Raw genomic sequence first — 16,397 nt, forward strand, 5'->3', positions numbered from 1 at the left:
TCCTCTGAGGAAAGAACATGAATTGATACATAAATAGGGGAGAAAAAATAGTCATCATTTAGGATACATTTTACATTGATGAAGTTTGACATTTTGAGAAAATAACATTACTTTTTTATCTTTTTCATTCAGGGCAAAAAAAAAAAAAGAAACCTCAGAGCGGTATGACAAGTGGTTTTTTTTACTGATATTATCCTACTCCCATTATTTGTCACTATCATAGCATTTTATTGACTCTCAATTTAGAGATTTTTTGGATGATTTAATGTTGTTACAAAATACAGAGACATCTGTGAATGTCTACATCTAGATAGCCCTGTAGGAAGGAGGAAGAATGTGTAAGGGCAGGTTCCTCATTAGTGGAAACTATTTAGAAGTTCTCTTACATATGCTAATTAAGTGCCCAGATTTCTAAAAGAGAACCTGTTCTGAAGACTGCTACTCTTCTCATAGTCGTGACTAGGTTTTTATCCCCATCCCAGTGAGAATAGGAAAGTCTACTCAGTTTCCACCTGCAGACTATATGTAAGTAGTGGACTCTGCTGTGAGCATGCTTTTTCTCAGGACTGAATTGACATCAGAGAGTACAAAGGCATATTGAAGGCACAAGGACCCAACAACAGAAATTTCTCTTGAGCCCGTTTTGATAGTAGGCATGTTGCAGTCACCGTTGTCTTTCATTCTGATGTCTTCCATCAGCACTAAAGTTACCTGTTCTAAAAAACTCATGGCCATAGTCTGATGTTAGCATAATATTAGCAGAAGTGCTGCGACTATGGAATCTTGCAACTAGAAGAACTGAGAATAAAAACAAGTGTTTATATATCCTAAATATTTCTTCCTAAATATGTCACATTATTATAAAACAACGACTTTTAAAAACAAACTAATCACCTCAAATACAAATATTATGTTAAGTTGTGACATTAACTGTCTCTTTATATAAGCCATAAAACAGACTTCCATTAGCAGACTCTGAAACTTGATAGCAGAAGTAGTGAACAATCAGTCACTTTTTAATTTATAAATAAGAGAGAGCAATTCATTCTCAAATATAATAGGCATCATTATGGAAGATCTGGAAGAAAAGGCTTTAAAATTAACAAAATATAAACCACCAGTTTTTCATAAATATGTAAATGACACATTAGTATTGTTAAAGGAAGACAAGAATAAATCTAACAATTTCACAAGGGAGATGTGAAAGGATGGCATGTTACCATTTCTTGGTGTAATAATCATTAAGAAAGATGATTGTCTTTCACAGTTCAGAGAAAGGATACCAATTCAGATGCCAATTTAACTTATAAATCAAATCTTCATCCTACAGTTCCAGTGTAAAATAGTCAAAACACTAATTGATTAAGTACTTAAGAGTTGTGAAGCAGAATTCTGGAAGAAGGGGGACCTAATTATATTTGAACTATATTTCCAAACAACAGTTTTCATTTAGAACCTATTAAAAAAAAATAGGAAGAAATGTTCAACTTGAAGCCATGAAGAAAAGGTGTTATCCACATGAAAACAAACCAACCAATGCATAATACACAACAGGGGATGCTCAGAAATGTTCAGTGTCACCTAAGCCTGCCACCCCTGAAGGTTATGGGTAGTCCTCAGTTCAGAAGTTCTCTCTCATTTTGTAGAGGTTTGGTTCCTTTAGGAAGGCATGAAATAGTTGCATTTAAAAGTGAAGAACACGTTTTAAGCGAAGATAAATATCAAGTGTCGTGTGTGGGGAGATTGAAAACAAAGCTCGTTACCACATATTAAGGTCCTACCAGAAAGGCAGGAAGTTCTCTGCAAGTCCAGGGTTCCTTTTTCTTACTTTCTGCAGTTACTCTCAAAAACTTGCTTTCTCATTTATCGCCTTCTTGTAGGTTTTCCCTGAGACCACACTGATAGGGAAAGGTGGAACAGAGAGACAACTCTTAGATCTAGTGTCCTAGAAAAGTGTTTCATAAGAGCTGTAAAGCATACCAACTACAGTGAGTGTCTTTTGGAAGCCTTATAACAAGGGACAGTCCCTTTCATTTTAATAAGACTTTTTCCTGTATTTGTATTTGAGGATTTAAATTCAACTTTGCCTTTCAAAGTACACAAAAACTTCACTTGAGATGGTGCAAACCTGATTCTTGAGGCAGTATTTCAGGCAAAGGGTACTGCATCAGCATCAGAGATGATAGAAATAAAGTTTTGGATTTTTTGTTTGTTTGTTTGGGTTTTTTTTTTGTCATTGTATAGCAGTTAGAGGTCAACGGCCAAAACGGGGCTTCTCTGAACTTTCTTAGATGCTCCTCACCAGTATGGCCCATTATCACAAATGGCAGATGAAAACATGTTCCCATTTTTTCATTCAGGATTTTCTGATTTATTCTGAGGAACCTTAGAACAACCTCAGAGTGCAGAAGACAGCTTGGCTTTCATTAACAGAGCTGGGGGATTCTCAGTGAGAACAGCGATTGGTTAAATATCCTTGAGCACGATAGCGTCATTATTCATTTGATTGGGCAAAATTAGCTTTGGATTACTTTTCTCTAGAGCAAACCACACTTGTAAGAGAAAATACATTGTTTAATATTGTTAGTCTGAAATCTTATCAAAGTTTAAGATTAAGGCTAGAATTCTGGACCAGTATTTCTGTCTTGTATAATACAGTGGGTTTTTTTTTTTCATAAGTGAATTGCATTCTTTCTTTGGTGTCCTAAGCAACAGATGTCTCATTAGCACCTGAGCTATGCCAGCTTCTGTGGAAGGCTGCAAACTGATTAAACACATGCTCCATTTTTATCTCTTTATGAGTCATTACTTACAGGTTTTATTACCAGATTGCCACACTTAATTACATGTAGCCATAATTAAATATGAATATCTGGCTTTTTATTTTTACTATAACTTCAATAAAATATTTCCCTGTTTGGTAATGAAATTCTATAGGAAAGGAGATAAAAAGGGAAAGAAGAATCCAACAAGAATTATCAAATTTATATTAAATACCTATCAAGTATCTAGTGAACTGTTTAGCAAAGGCACTTTTTTCTAAGCAAGGATGACATTGCATGATAAAAATATAAGACAGAAAGCAATGTTTTGATGTTTAAAGGTGTCATCTGTTACAACACATGTAAGCATGCAGAAGTCACTCTAGTCCTGGGGAAACTCACAGAGTGAGTCACCTTGCAGCATGATTTCAGGCACATGAAGAAGTGTTTGGGAACTGTCAGTATGTGTTTACCAAGCTAAACAATGCCTAAAAAATGTCTTCATCTTCTGTGATAAAACGACTAGGTTGGTGGATGGGTAGAGAGCAATAGGTATCATTTACGTTGACTTCTGTGAGCCTTTTGATGCTGCATCCCTCAATATACTTGTATCCAAGTTGGGATGTTATGGTTTGGCTGAGTAGACAACTAGCTGAGTGAAAAAGAGCTTGAACTATTTGCCTTAGAGAGTTAACTGGTTATGCTTTACCTGGATGCATGTGACAAGTGAAGTACTAGTTAGCAGGGGGACGTCTTGGGACCTGCACAATTCAACATCTTTTTCAGTGATGTGGGGCAAATTAAATAGAGTGTTGGTTCAAGTTTTCAAATGGCACCAAATTGGGGGCAGTCAATATATTCAAAGATGGAGCTACCACCCAGAGAGACTTAGGTAGGTTAGATGAATGGGTTCAACAGGAACATTGTGAAACTCCAAAAGGATGCACACATGAGTCACGCACAGCCATGCACATGAGGAGGAAATCCTTGCAGCCGTGTAGACTGGGAAGCTGCTGTCCTAAAAAGACCCTTGGGGTAATGATTAACAGTGAGATGAATGTGAGTTACTGGTGTGCCCTGGCACCAAAAAGAGATCCTGGCTTGTATTAACAGGATCATAGCAGTAGATCAAGAGAAGTGACTATCTCCCTCTGCTCAGCACTCACCAGACTGCATGTAGATACTATGTGGAGTTTACGCCCTCCCGAAGCAAGACATATGTGATAAACTAGATCATGTCGACCAGAGGGCTACAAACATGGCTATAAGCTCTAGCACCTACCCTATGAGGAGGAAGAACCAGAGCTCATTCAGCCAGGAGAAGAGACAGATTCAAGAGGACCTATTAGCAGCCCTCACTCACTCAGTACCTAGGTGGAGGTTACTGTGAAGTGGAAGCCATGGTGTTCATCATGGTAGGTGGAAGGAGGACAAGGGAAAACAGGCATAAGGTGAAATTAAAGACCCTTAGGCTGTGTAAAAGTAAAACTTTTCTCACCATGAATATAGCCAAATAGTAGCATGGGTTGTCCAAGGAGTTTGCGCACTCTCCATCCTTGTGTTTTTCAAGACCAAACTGGATAAAGCCCTGAACAATTTGGTCTGATATTATAACTGGCCCTGTTTAAACCAAGAAATTGGACTAGAGATCTACTGAGGTTCATTCCAGCCTGAATTTTACTATGACCCTAATCTTTGCCTATTTAGGGACCTGCCAGGATCTGAACTGATGCAATGGGACTAGAATTTTTGTTGCCTTAAAAATGCTATGAATTTTAAATATATTCAGGTTAGAGTGTGAGTTATGGTAAGTTATGCAATTCAAATGACCTTACTTTGATATATTATGGATACATTATGATTGTTAAGTATATCCAAAATGCTGTTTCTTTAGAAGATTATGGGAAAGGAAAGGCACATAAAGACAGTTTCCAATTTTCAAAAGTTCCCCAGGTAGATATTGTACCTAAAAAAAAGGAAAGAGATGTAATTGTTAAGGTAAGAACACATTATTTCATTGAGTTTATTTCACCAAGAACATTGGTATGGCAAGAGCTATGCTTTTTGAAAATGTTTTTTTCAGATGTTTTTTGAATGCTTATAGGCTCAGAAGGCACAACCTGAGCTGAGCGTTGCACAGTTCATTAAATGTGCCCTGCTGTCTTTTCTAGCTGACCTGACTCCTGAGTAGTTTCCAAACATGCTGATAACATTGCTTTTTTTTCTTCAGTTCTTTGTCTAGCTGATAATAACTCTTTTGGTAATATAATGTGTCTATTGCATGTCATTTGTTGAGTGTGCTGGGTTCCTTACTCCTTATATAGGTCAAGGTCTGAGAAACTTTTTCGCTGAGTTTCAGACTAACTTCTGCTCCATAAAGCTGAATTAAGTTTATAGATAAAACAGCTTCTGCTTTTTCAAATTCTACTCCTCGTCCATGAAGGCTGTCATTCTAATCACAGCACATTCCTTTTCCCATCTCCTCTTGTTATGTGGGTTAAAATAAACCATCAGTCTCAGAATTTTGTATTAGCTTTGAATTGCCTCATTATAGCAACACCAAAATGGGATATTCAAAAAGAAAAGAGAGAAAAAAAACAGCTTAGAAACTTTACATTGCTGTTCGATAATGATTTAGACAACCCTTTAATCTGAAGCCTCTAGACAGGCTCTAAACTACAGGAGAGTTCTGCAATGAGAGGAATAATACTATAATGCATGATGGGATGTCATATTGTGAAAAAACTGGAGTTTGGGGGAAACCAGAAAGTTAAAATTATATTAAACTTGGCTCTGATGAAAGCAACGGGAATTTTGTTTGTGAGATTTCATCCACTGTAGGTTAATTTTTCTTAACTGTTGATTTAGTGTTTTGAAGTTTTGAGTGAGAAGTATGTCAAGGTTGACACAGAATAGAATGCTTCAGCAGAGGAAGAGTGCAGTTTGATGGTAGATACAGTCCTTGTTTAGGAGTGTTGTGTAAGCTGGACTATGTCAGGAGAAGGATGCAGACTGCTGGGCAGACTGACTCATGAGGGTCATGTCCACACTAAAGCAAGGAAATGTCTGCTGCTGCAGGTCTGTATTAGCAACAAAGATACTAATTCGTGGTTTTGGATGTAGGAAACTTGCCCTGGTACACAGAAATTGTGGAAACCACTGCTAATAATCTCCATTAATTTGTTTAAGAGAAAGAGCAAAATATCCTTTTCATTACTTCACAAGAGATCTGAGACCTGAAATTGATTAATACATGTTAATTGCCTGGAAGATAACAAGGTTTTTATATTCTAACATCTGAAATTATTTGCCAAATATAACTAAAATATATATTCTTGTTCAGTAGGTAGATGAAGATATTCTTAGATGAAAAATGGGTTAATTTAGCTTAATTTTTAAATTTTAGCAAGAAGAAAAGAATATTATCATTGTACTGTAATAATATTTATGATATACATTTTCCACACAACAGTTTTGAGTTTTCAAATACAGAAGGGCATCTTTGAATTGGTAGTGGTAATTAATGTGAGTGAATTCACACGTAAACTGGTGTTTGCTAGGGAGCTCTTAAATACAAATCTTTGACATCTTTACAAGCTTTTTAAACTTTCCCTGGAAAACATCAGTGTTTCAGATAACATAGATACAGGCTATTAAAGACAGTCTGAGTGTAATTAAAGACACCTGCTAACATTTCCTCATTTAAGTGTTTGGAGCTGGGAAGGAAAGAGCTTATTAGAAACATCCGGGAAAAGGGAAAGGAAGGACAAAAAGAAAAAAGGGAGAAAGTGAAAAGCAAGCCACATCATGCTATTGGTCTTTGTGGAGACTGGCTGCTTGAATAGTAGCATGTCCATCCATGATGCCTCACCATTACTGTATATCCCATGTGGGACTTGAGTGGCAGAAGGTGAGGGAAGTTGTGTTTGCTGGATCTTTGCCTTTCCCTGGATCTTTGCCTTTCAAAGTATATGAAGCTTTTTTCTCCTCCAAACCACAGAATAGGCAGTGACGTCTTCAAAAGGAGCTTTAAGAGCTTTTTTTCCTGGTTTTATTACACTGGGACTTCTTAGCACAGCGCATTGATTTTATTTAACACTTTTATAGGCATAGATAGTGTTTTTATGCTGAAGCTCTTAGTTTCATAGCTCTGTCTCAGTGTCTAACTAACTCCTATTGGCATTAACACCACAGCAGTTATGAAAGTGAGATGAGGAGAGAATAAACTATATAATGAAACTAATGAATAAATGTTTGATAATTAAAACATCTATAAACTATGCAATACTTGATAGCATAGATATCTAAGTGCTAGAAGAGGTATTCCAGATAAAATTTCTGAGAGTGCTTTCTTACACCTGTGGTCTAGAAGAGATTCTCAATGCTGCAGTTCAGACATTCGAGAGAAAAGTCCTGCAACTTGGAAAATATGTGGTTATCTTCTTGGATTAAATGACAATATCCATTAGATTTCAGGGATAATATGTATCCAGGATTATACAGGACATTAAAAAAACCCCAACGTTAGGAGGTTGGAGACAATAAAGTCTCTACTGACATCCCTAGGATCAATCCAAGACATTCCAGAGAAATTCTTTTGAGGTTGAGGTCATATAAATAGACATTTCAGGCACATGCAATTACATTCTTGGTGACCGCAGTCACAAAATTCATATGATCATGGAGAAGTACCCTGTCATCATGTGCACCTTAGCTGGTATATGTAAATTCAACAGGACAAATTAACTTGGCAGAATGTCCAGTCTTGCCTAGCCAGACTAATTCTAGTACATAAGGTAGATCAAGCAGATCTACATCAACTTTGAATGATGGATTTCAGGCTCTTTGCTATTAAAATTGGGTTGGACTGTGCCACATTTCTGAGATTATGATGATGATTAATTAATTATGTTACCACTGAATATGGGGATAGGCTTCCTACAAATCTTTACGTATTGTCAAGTATAGTATCCATCTGTGGGAAAGAATAAAGAAGAAAACAATCAACAAATAAAACATGGGTGAATAAAAGACAGAAAGTAGAAAACTGTATGTGTCCAAGAGATGCTTCAAAGGCCTTTTCCCTTTAGCACCGTGAAGCCTAAGCCAGTAAATTGTCACTTTCTTATCAAAGTAAAGCATTTCTGCTTTTTGAAATCCATTCATGTAGGCATATTTTACAGATACTTTTCTAAACTGGTGCTTGAGTTACAGACAAATCACCTTCTAAGGGCTGAGAAAATCAAATGATCTCTTGTAGGTAAAACAATCCCTCTTCTGGTGACATCATCAGTATTAGCAATTTCAGAAAAATGCTGAGCACTTAAAAAATTGTTTTCTGTGATGGGATCATTGGTTCACAAATATGCAAGCAACACAGATTGCAATACTACAAAAAAATATTGGTGTTCAAAGAGGTCGGGTTTTAGGGAAAAGATTTTCTCTTCTTGTATTTGCTGTTGTCCCAGTTTGCCTTTTTGATCATTTTGAAAGTCTTTCACAGAACTTGCCATGTAAGTCATATATGCTGAAATGAAAGGAAAAAAGATTGCCATGCTCATCCATATTTCCTGATATAAATATTAAAAATCACGAGCTTTCCCCACGAGCACAAAGAACACCTGCAATCATGATATTTATAATGCAAATAGTTCAAGTGTCAGCTAAGGTGAGCTGTTATAGAGTTGTACAAAGAGGAAGTGGCAGAGCAAACTGTCAGTGTTAACCAGGAGCAGAGCTGAGATTACATTCCCAAATTTAAGTATCATGACTAATTTTTTGCTCCATACCCCAGTGTTTAGAGTTTAATTTTCCTTTTCATGAAAATTCAGTGTTGTACAGAGGAAATAAAGAGGCTATCACTCCCTCATCAGTCAGAATGGCCTGGGGATTTTACTCCTGTGACTTGAGAGAATTTAGAATAATCAAAGTAAATGGATTAAAGCTCTGCTCTGTGGTGGCACAGCACACAATGCACTCGATCACACTCTCTTTTTCCTACATGATTCTGGAATCAGTGTGCTGTGGAAAAGCTCCTTTTCAGTTCTGTCATTAAGAGGTTGTTCCTTCATAGAGAGCCATCACAACACAGCTACCTAATATCGCTATTTTAGGTGATGAATTATGATGGATGAACAAATAGATGACAAATGAACCTTCCACTGAAAATAGGGTGAACTGCTGAAATTTACTAGGTTGGGTTGAGGTGGGGGGGACAGAAACAGCATGATGAAGTGCTAGTTTATCAAGCAAATATGTTTAAGATATGTGGTAAGAACTGAATGAATGATGATTTTAACCCCTAGATTAAAAGTCTGTATGTCCACAACTGAAATGTGCAGAAAAATTATTCTCACAGTGAAAGAAAGAACAGGTGCTGGTACAGAAGGGAAAACCCAGATTGATCTATGAACCTGTTGGTGTTAAGCTAAAAAACCTCTTAGCAGAATCAATTCTGAGCTTGATTGTGCATACGTTTTCTCCATTGGTATGCATACCTGGTGTAGTTCTCCTGTTCTGTACCTGAGTAAGTGTTGAGGGAATAAACGTATCTGAACTGGTGTCTCTGCTAGGATAAGAAAACGTGAAGCAATCTCAAGAGACGATGATGACAGGGTAAACACAATCAGAACACAGTGTGGTTCCAGTGTTTAAATGTATTTGTTATGATTTACCCACATATGGTTAAACCTCACATTCAATTTATATGGCCCTATTATCAGAAATTAAGTATGGATCCTTTATCTGGCCAGCAACCTGGGCCAAACTCCATATTTCCTCACCTTTGCAACCTAGTCACTGGACTTCCGCTACTCTTCAGCTGACTCTATAATTAGTGAATTACCCTAAGAAGATTTAAGAAGAAACTTAATAAAAGATAAAAAGGGATGGAAGTTATACTCGGCAAAATAAGGGACCGAGTTATGTTAAATGTCTTTGAGTCAGAAAAGTATAAGATGGAAGTATAACATCCAATAACTGCTCATTGTGCAATCAAAAGGAAGAAAACCAGGAATATTCCCTGCTTTTTGTGTATACTAGTGACTGATTTCTTCAAGGGAAAGACAAATCTGCAGGTGCACATGTAGTGTTGCATTTCTGCACAAAATTATTACGTGACTGTAGGAAAGCTTCAAGAAAGTTGCTTTGGCATACATTGATTTGGTAGGAAACATACATAGAAACTGCTGCAAAAGAAAGAAACTGAATCATCAGGAAAGGAATGGGAGAAGGAGTTTGTTGCAGATGCAGTAATGCACTTCATTTGTAAAAGAGAAGTAGCAACATGTTTATTGATATAAATCAGTGATTTAACGAAATTTGATAGTAAATGTGACAGTGGTTTAACAAGATTTGATGGCAAGGTACACTTCATTATTTATTGCACAGAGGACAGAGTCAGACAAAACTGCCAGAGAGACTCTCCTGTTGAGTCATGAGGTTCAGAAAGGATCCCCTTGCTTTCTAAACTCCTTCTCAGAGGGAAGTTTAAGTGCAGCTGGATCCAGACTTAGTCCAGAACTGGTCAACAGTTTATTTCTAAAGGGTTATATGTGCACAATCCATCCTTTATATCACTTAGGTAAGATTTCAAAGTTTAGTATGGTATTAATCACTTACCAAGAACCTGTTATGGCAAGGAGTAACCTTGAGAGGCGTCCCTATACAAGGGAAGAATCTGGCATGCAGCCTGCTGCTGTGCAGAAGAGCTCAACAGGCCCTGGGCTGTCCACTAGTTACAAAGTAAGATGATTGGCTTATAGTTTATACATTTGCATACCAGCCATATTTTGGTTTGGCACATGCTCAACTGGTCCTTAACTGTTGAGCAAGACTTATGGCCCTTAACTGTTGTGTTGTTATCTGTAAGCCAGATGCAGTCAACATGACCACTACTGGTGGATATTGCTCAAGCAGAAAAAAAGGCAGTGTGAGGAAATACCAGGTTCAAATTCTTTGTCACAGAGCTCTAATTCTTTGAAGATGTGGTGTCAATACCAAGCATCTTGGTTTTCAAAGCTATAAAATGGAAATAATAACACTGAACCCCTTTGTGAATTCTGTGAGATCTACTAATGAAAAGAACACATTAGGCTGATAGTAAGTACATGAGTAGTACAATTTCTGAACATGTGATAGTAGCAGTAATGGATTCAAACATTTAAATATATGCATTTTCAGATACTATAGTAATGGGTGCTTCACATAACATTATAGATTGGCAAATGCAGTTGTAATTGTTCTAGAAGTGGTTTCATTTCATCAGTTGTTCATAAACTATTCTGGGTGATTGACCATTCACAATCAAACACATTCAATCCGTACATTAAAAAAATAATCATAAAGATGTTTGTCACATTGATTCAAATAACAAGCACATTCAAGAATGTTTTGTTGTGCCTCTGGTTATTTGGCTACAGAGTACGGGATTAAATAGATTGAATGAATTATTCAATGAGTATTTTTGTTTAAAGGAAATTTATTGGAAAAGTTACAACTGTATAAATTTGAAGCACAAATTATATTGAAACATGTAGGGAAAATGCTGAGAATGCATTATCTGTTTATGAGGCAGAATGGAACAATGTACTTTCACTAGTCCGCAAAATGGGCCCAAGAGTGAGACACACACTTACGTACCCAAGTGTAGGGCACAGGGGCAAAACCTGTGCGAGGAAAGACTTCCTACTGTATCAAAATGAACATTAAAAAGAGAATAAATATCTTACTGAATAATAGCAATGTTGCTGATTTACTGCTACTTTTTGGTCAATCAAGCTTTTGTGATTGAAAGAAAAGGAAAGGGAATGATTTTGTAATACAGATTCCCGCTTTTCATCAACTTTTTTTATTTCTTTTGTCCTTATTTAACAACAATGAAGCACAAAAAAAAGAAGAAAAAAAAGAGAAACAAGATAATAAAAAATATTAGAATATCTAAAATGAATATTTTTAAATAGAAGTGGTTTAGAGCTGATGTGATCGGGAGCAAGAAATAACTGGGTTTTGAATTTTACAAAAGTTGTCCAATGTCATTATTATATCAGAAGTCTCGTAAAAATTGATGTCTTCTCTTAAAAATCACAGTGATCTGTGTACTCTGACTGTGTGAGGATTCTAGCTTTTCTTGTTTTGACATTGTATGTATAAGACACAAATCTTGATACATAAGCATATTCTACAGAAGATGACCAAGTTTTCCAAACAAAAAAGAAACTCACATATCTAGATTTTTAAATCAGAGGAGTCTTTTACAATCTCTGCGTTTGTATGGCTACAGAAGGAGAATTTCAGGCCTTCTAGGGACTTACATTTTGGTAAAAATGGTCCTGTAGCATGCAGCAAATCACATCAATGCCCTTGAATTCTGCCTCTTTTTCTGTCCTTTTGTCCTGGTTTTTTAGAGTTAATTGTCTTCCTAGTAGCTGGTACAGTGCTGTGTTTTGGATTTAGGATGAGAATAGTGTTGATAACACACCAATGTTTTAGTTGTTTCTGAGAAGTGCTTACACTAAGTCAAGGACTTTTCAGCTTCTCGTACTGCCCTGCCAGTGAGCAGGCTGAGGGTGCACTAGAAGCTGGGAAGGGACACATCCAGTACAGTAGACCCCAACTGTCCAAAGGGATATTCCATACCATAAGATGTCATGCTGAACAATGAAACGGAGGGAGCTGGGATGATGGCCTGCTGCTTAGGGACAGGCTGGGGCATCAATCAGCAGGTGGTGAGAAATTGCATCGTGCATCACTTGTATAGTCCTTTATCATTATTATTATTTTCCTTTCAGTTTTTATCCTATTAAACTGTCTTTATCTCACCCCATGAGTTTACTTTCTTTCTGATTCTCTCCCGCATCCCACTGTGGGGGAGTGAGTGAATGGCTGTGTGATGATTAACTGTGTGCCAGGTTAAACCACAACACCTGGACATATCCAAAATAGACTGCCATTTCCTCATAGTTATTACCTCAAAGAGTTGGACTTATTTATTGCAAGAAGACATTAAGGTTCATGAACATTGCTCTGCTGGTTTCCTGTCTTAACTGTGCTCTTCTTTTATTGACTAAGCCATGCCATACAGCAACTGTTCCTTTATCTGAATGGGCATGCATGCTTTTGCTGATGAATGTACATTAAATAAGTAACTTAGATATACATTTTCTGACTCTGCACTAAACTTCGCTCTTAGTTTATTGCACTAAAACTCCATCTCTTGAATATGCAAAAGGACAGAGTTATGAATTTGTGGGTTTCATACAAAAAAAAACCCCAAAACAACAAAACACCAAACTCAAAACACCTCCCCCCACCCCCAAATCCTTTTATTATGTTTTGTTTTGTTTCTTGTTTTGTACCCATACATCTGGGTATGGTATATTTTTAGTATTCTTGACAGAGAAGCAGACATAAAGCAGATCCAGAATGTGACAGTACTCGACACATGATTCATCAAGAATAAACAGTGGCAGATGGAAGCTTGTAGATAAACCTCCATTGCCTCAAATAAGCTGCCTGGACTCTCACATGTCCACAGGGAGTCACAAAGGAAGGTTACAGGAAGGTCAGAGTCCAAAAGATGAACATATCCATGAGAGCTGATTGAGATTCTGCTTTGGCCACATCTAAACCATTAGTGTTTTCTGTAGGATTATACTGTGAATCTCACATATGTTTGACATATTTATAATATTCCAACTCCTGAAATCCCATGATTTTTACATTATTGCTTGTTTAAAATATTACTTAAGTGAACCAAGAATACTTAAGACAAAAATAATTTTTTTTTTTTTTTTTTTTTTTTTTTTTTACCTCAATAAATTTCAGGCTGATCTCATGATTTTTGAATACTTGATGTTATCAGTGCTGGGGAGGGAAGACAGGACTAACGTTGTTTAACAGGATTCTTGGATTCTTCCCTTTCTGACGTTATAATTCAGATCCTGTGGTTGTGCAGGTTAAAAGAAAACACTCCTTAGCATTGCAGTAGTGCCTTAAGCGTGCTGTGGTGAAGTTTCTTGTTATGCTGACTATTCATCCGCTGACTATGGGTAGCTGACTACTCACCCGTTTGCATGCCTCTGATGCTATGGTACTTAACAGGTGAGCTCAGAAGCAGCTTCCAAGCAAGCTGCTTGGCTCTAAGAGCAGCTGTGCATGACAAACCATTGCCTGTCTCTAAAAGCTTGTTTTAAAGTCCTTTATAGCCAACAGGAATCCCCTTTTGGATCAGGTCCAACATCCAAATTCTGTAGGTCCCATTCAGGCTAATGCCATAAATGGAATGGTGTATCTCAGTCACTCTGTGGAGTAAAAGCAGCAGGGTCAGGACCCCAAACAGTGAAGTTTAAGCCAAGGAAAAACTCCCCTCAGGAAACAGTGAATATAAACCTCCAAATAACCAAACCAGATGTTACAGCTTGTCTTTGGATTAATTTATTACTCTGCATTTCTGTAGAAGGATTTGGATTCACCCTTTTTTAATGTCATCCCGCAGTTATTATGTTTAGTCAGTAAATTTAAGCATAATCTACACGTTTATGACAAGTTGAGATCCAATCTTATAAGACATAAAAAATTCATTACATTTAAATATTCATTGTAAGAAGACTCTGGATATCTATTTGTGATAACAGAAATCGGTATGAACAGGCAAACAAAATATATTAGGAAGGTAATTCAGAAGAAAAAAAACCAATGTAAAATCTTTACATGTGTCTGATTTACTAAAAAATGAATAAAGACAAGGATATGAAGCTGACTTTGAGAAAATGTTTAGCTCACTGCAGAAGTCAGACATAACCAATTAGAAATACCTCCCTTTTAATCATAAAGGTCACAGGCTTATAAATGAATCCTTGGTGGTGTTTCCTCAGGGAGCAAGCATCTGTCAATTGTTACCTTTGCAGTGCCCCTCAAAGTCTGCAACTATGCTCTGGGGCAACTGCACTCCCTGCAGCACTTCATATTCCTGGTTCCCCACTGCTGGAGCACAGTGTAGGTCCCTCCTTTCCAAAAACTTTGAGTTTCTTTTCCTGGGAAGTCAGGATAAACGGGAGGATTGGGAACATCCATATTTCTTCCCATTATGCAGCTGGGACATAGATAAGAGGCAAATCCGGGTACCAGAACTGCAGAAGAAAAACTGCCCACAGTATTGACACAATTGTAATTGTTGTTGATATAGGAATTAACATAAACATACTCTAATATCTAAAGAAGCCTGATTTAAATGCCTGCAGACAAGATTATAAAGATATAATTTATTCCCAGAGGCTCAGGATATGAGAATAAGTCATAAAGACTGGCACCATTCTGGTCTCAAATCTGTGATTATTGATAGAATCATAGAATCATTTAGGTTAGAAAGTATCTTTAAGATCATGGAGTCCAACCATCAACCTAGCACTGCCAAATCCACCACTAAACCATGTCCCTAAGTGCCACATCTACATGTCTTCTAAATACCTCCAGGGATGGTGAGTCCACCACTTCTATGGGCAGCCTGTTTCGATCTTTGACAACCCTTTCAGTGAAGAAATTTTCCCTAACATCTGATCAAAACCTCCCCTGGTGCAGCTTGAGGCCATTTCTTCTTGTCCTATCACTTTGTTACTTGGGAGAAGAGACCAACACCCACCTCGCTATAACCTCCTTTTAGGTAGTTATAGAAAGCAGTAAGGTCTCCTCTAAGTTTCTTTTCTCCAGGCTAAACAACCCCCGTTCCCTCAGCTGGTCCTCATAAAACTTTTTCCCCAGACCCTTCAACAGTTTTGTTGCCTTTCTTTGGAGATGCTCCAGCACCTCAATGTCTTTCTTGTAGTGAAGGGCCCAAAACTGAACACAGTATTCTTCACATCTTTAACCCATGCCTAGGGAGGCAGCAGACTTCCCGAAGAAGTAGGCTGATATGCATATTGGGTCTGCTGTTCCCTTCAGAAGGGATTCTCCTATGACAATGACCTGTCTTTTTTTCTTTATGGAAGCAGTTTTGATGCAGGACATGGGCTGAGTTAACCTTGGCAGCACATCCATGCTAGATGAATGAACCATTACCCTCATTATTGTTTGTTTCTGCTTGCAGATTCTCATACCTATCATGCAAGGGCACCTGGGAAGGTGGGATAGTCATAGAGGAGCCACACCTGCTGCACCAGACAGGAACTTGTTGCCATTGCCCCCTATCCCTTAAGTCACTGTGTTCAACCAGGTGGATAGAGGACAGGGAATCTTCCGAATCATGTGTCCTGATTGCCTGCTAGGTTTGTCTCATGGAAGGTAGGATGTGACTCCATCAGTCTATCTCTCTCTTACCAGTGATACTCCTCAATCATCTCCTCTTGGAGCTCTGTCATTAAGTGGAGGAGTTCCTCTACATCTTACTAACTAACGTTTGTGTGGTGACCTCAGCCCAGACCTCAGCAGAAGCATAAGAACATCCTCTAGCCTTTTCACAGTTCAAAACTCAAGGTAGTCTCAGAAGAGGGAGTTTAAGGATGGAGAGAGGCATGAAAAATAAGATGTGTTTCAAATGTACCTCCAGAGCAACACTGAGATCTATTTAGATGGCAATATGAAGAACTTCTACTGCTACAACTTCAATATTTTATAGATAAAAACACAGGACTAGCTGTCTGG

Source organism: Strigops habroptila, chromosome 4, assembly GCF_004027225.2.
Source record: "Strigops habroptila isolate Jane chromosome 4, bStrHab1.2.pri, whole genome shotgun sequence".
Classification (NCBI taxonomy): Eukaryota; Metazoa; Chordata; class Aves; order Psittaciformes; family Psittacidae; genus Strigops; species Strigops habroptila.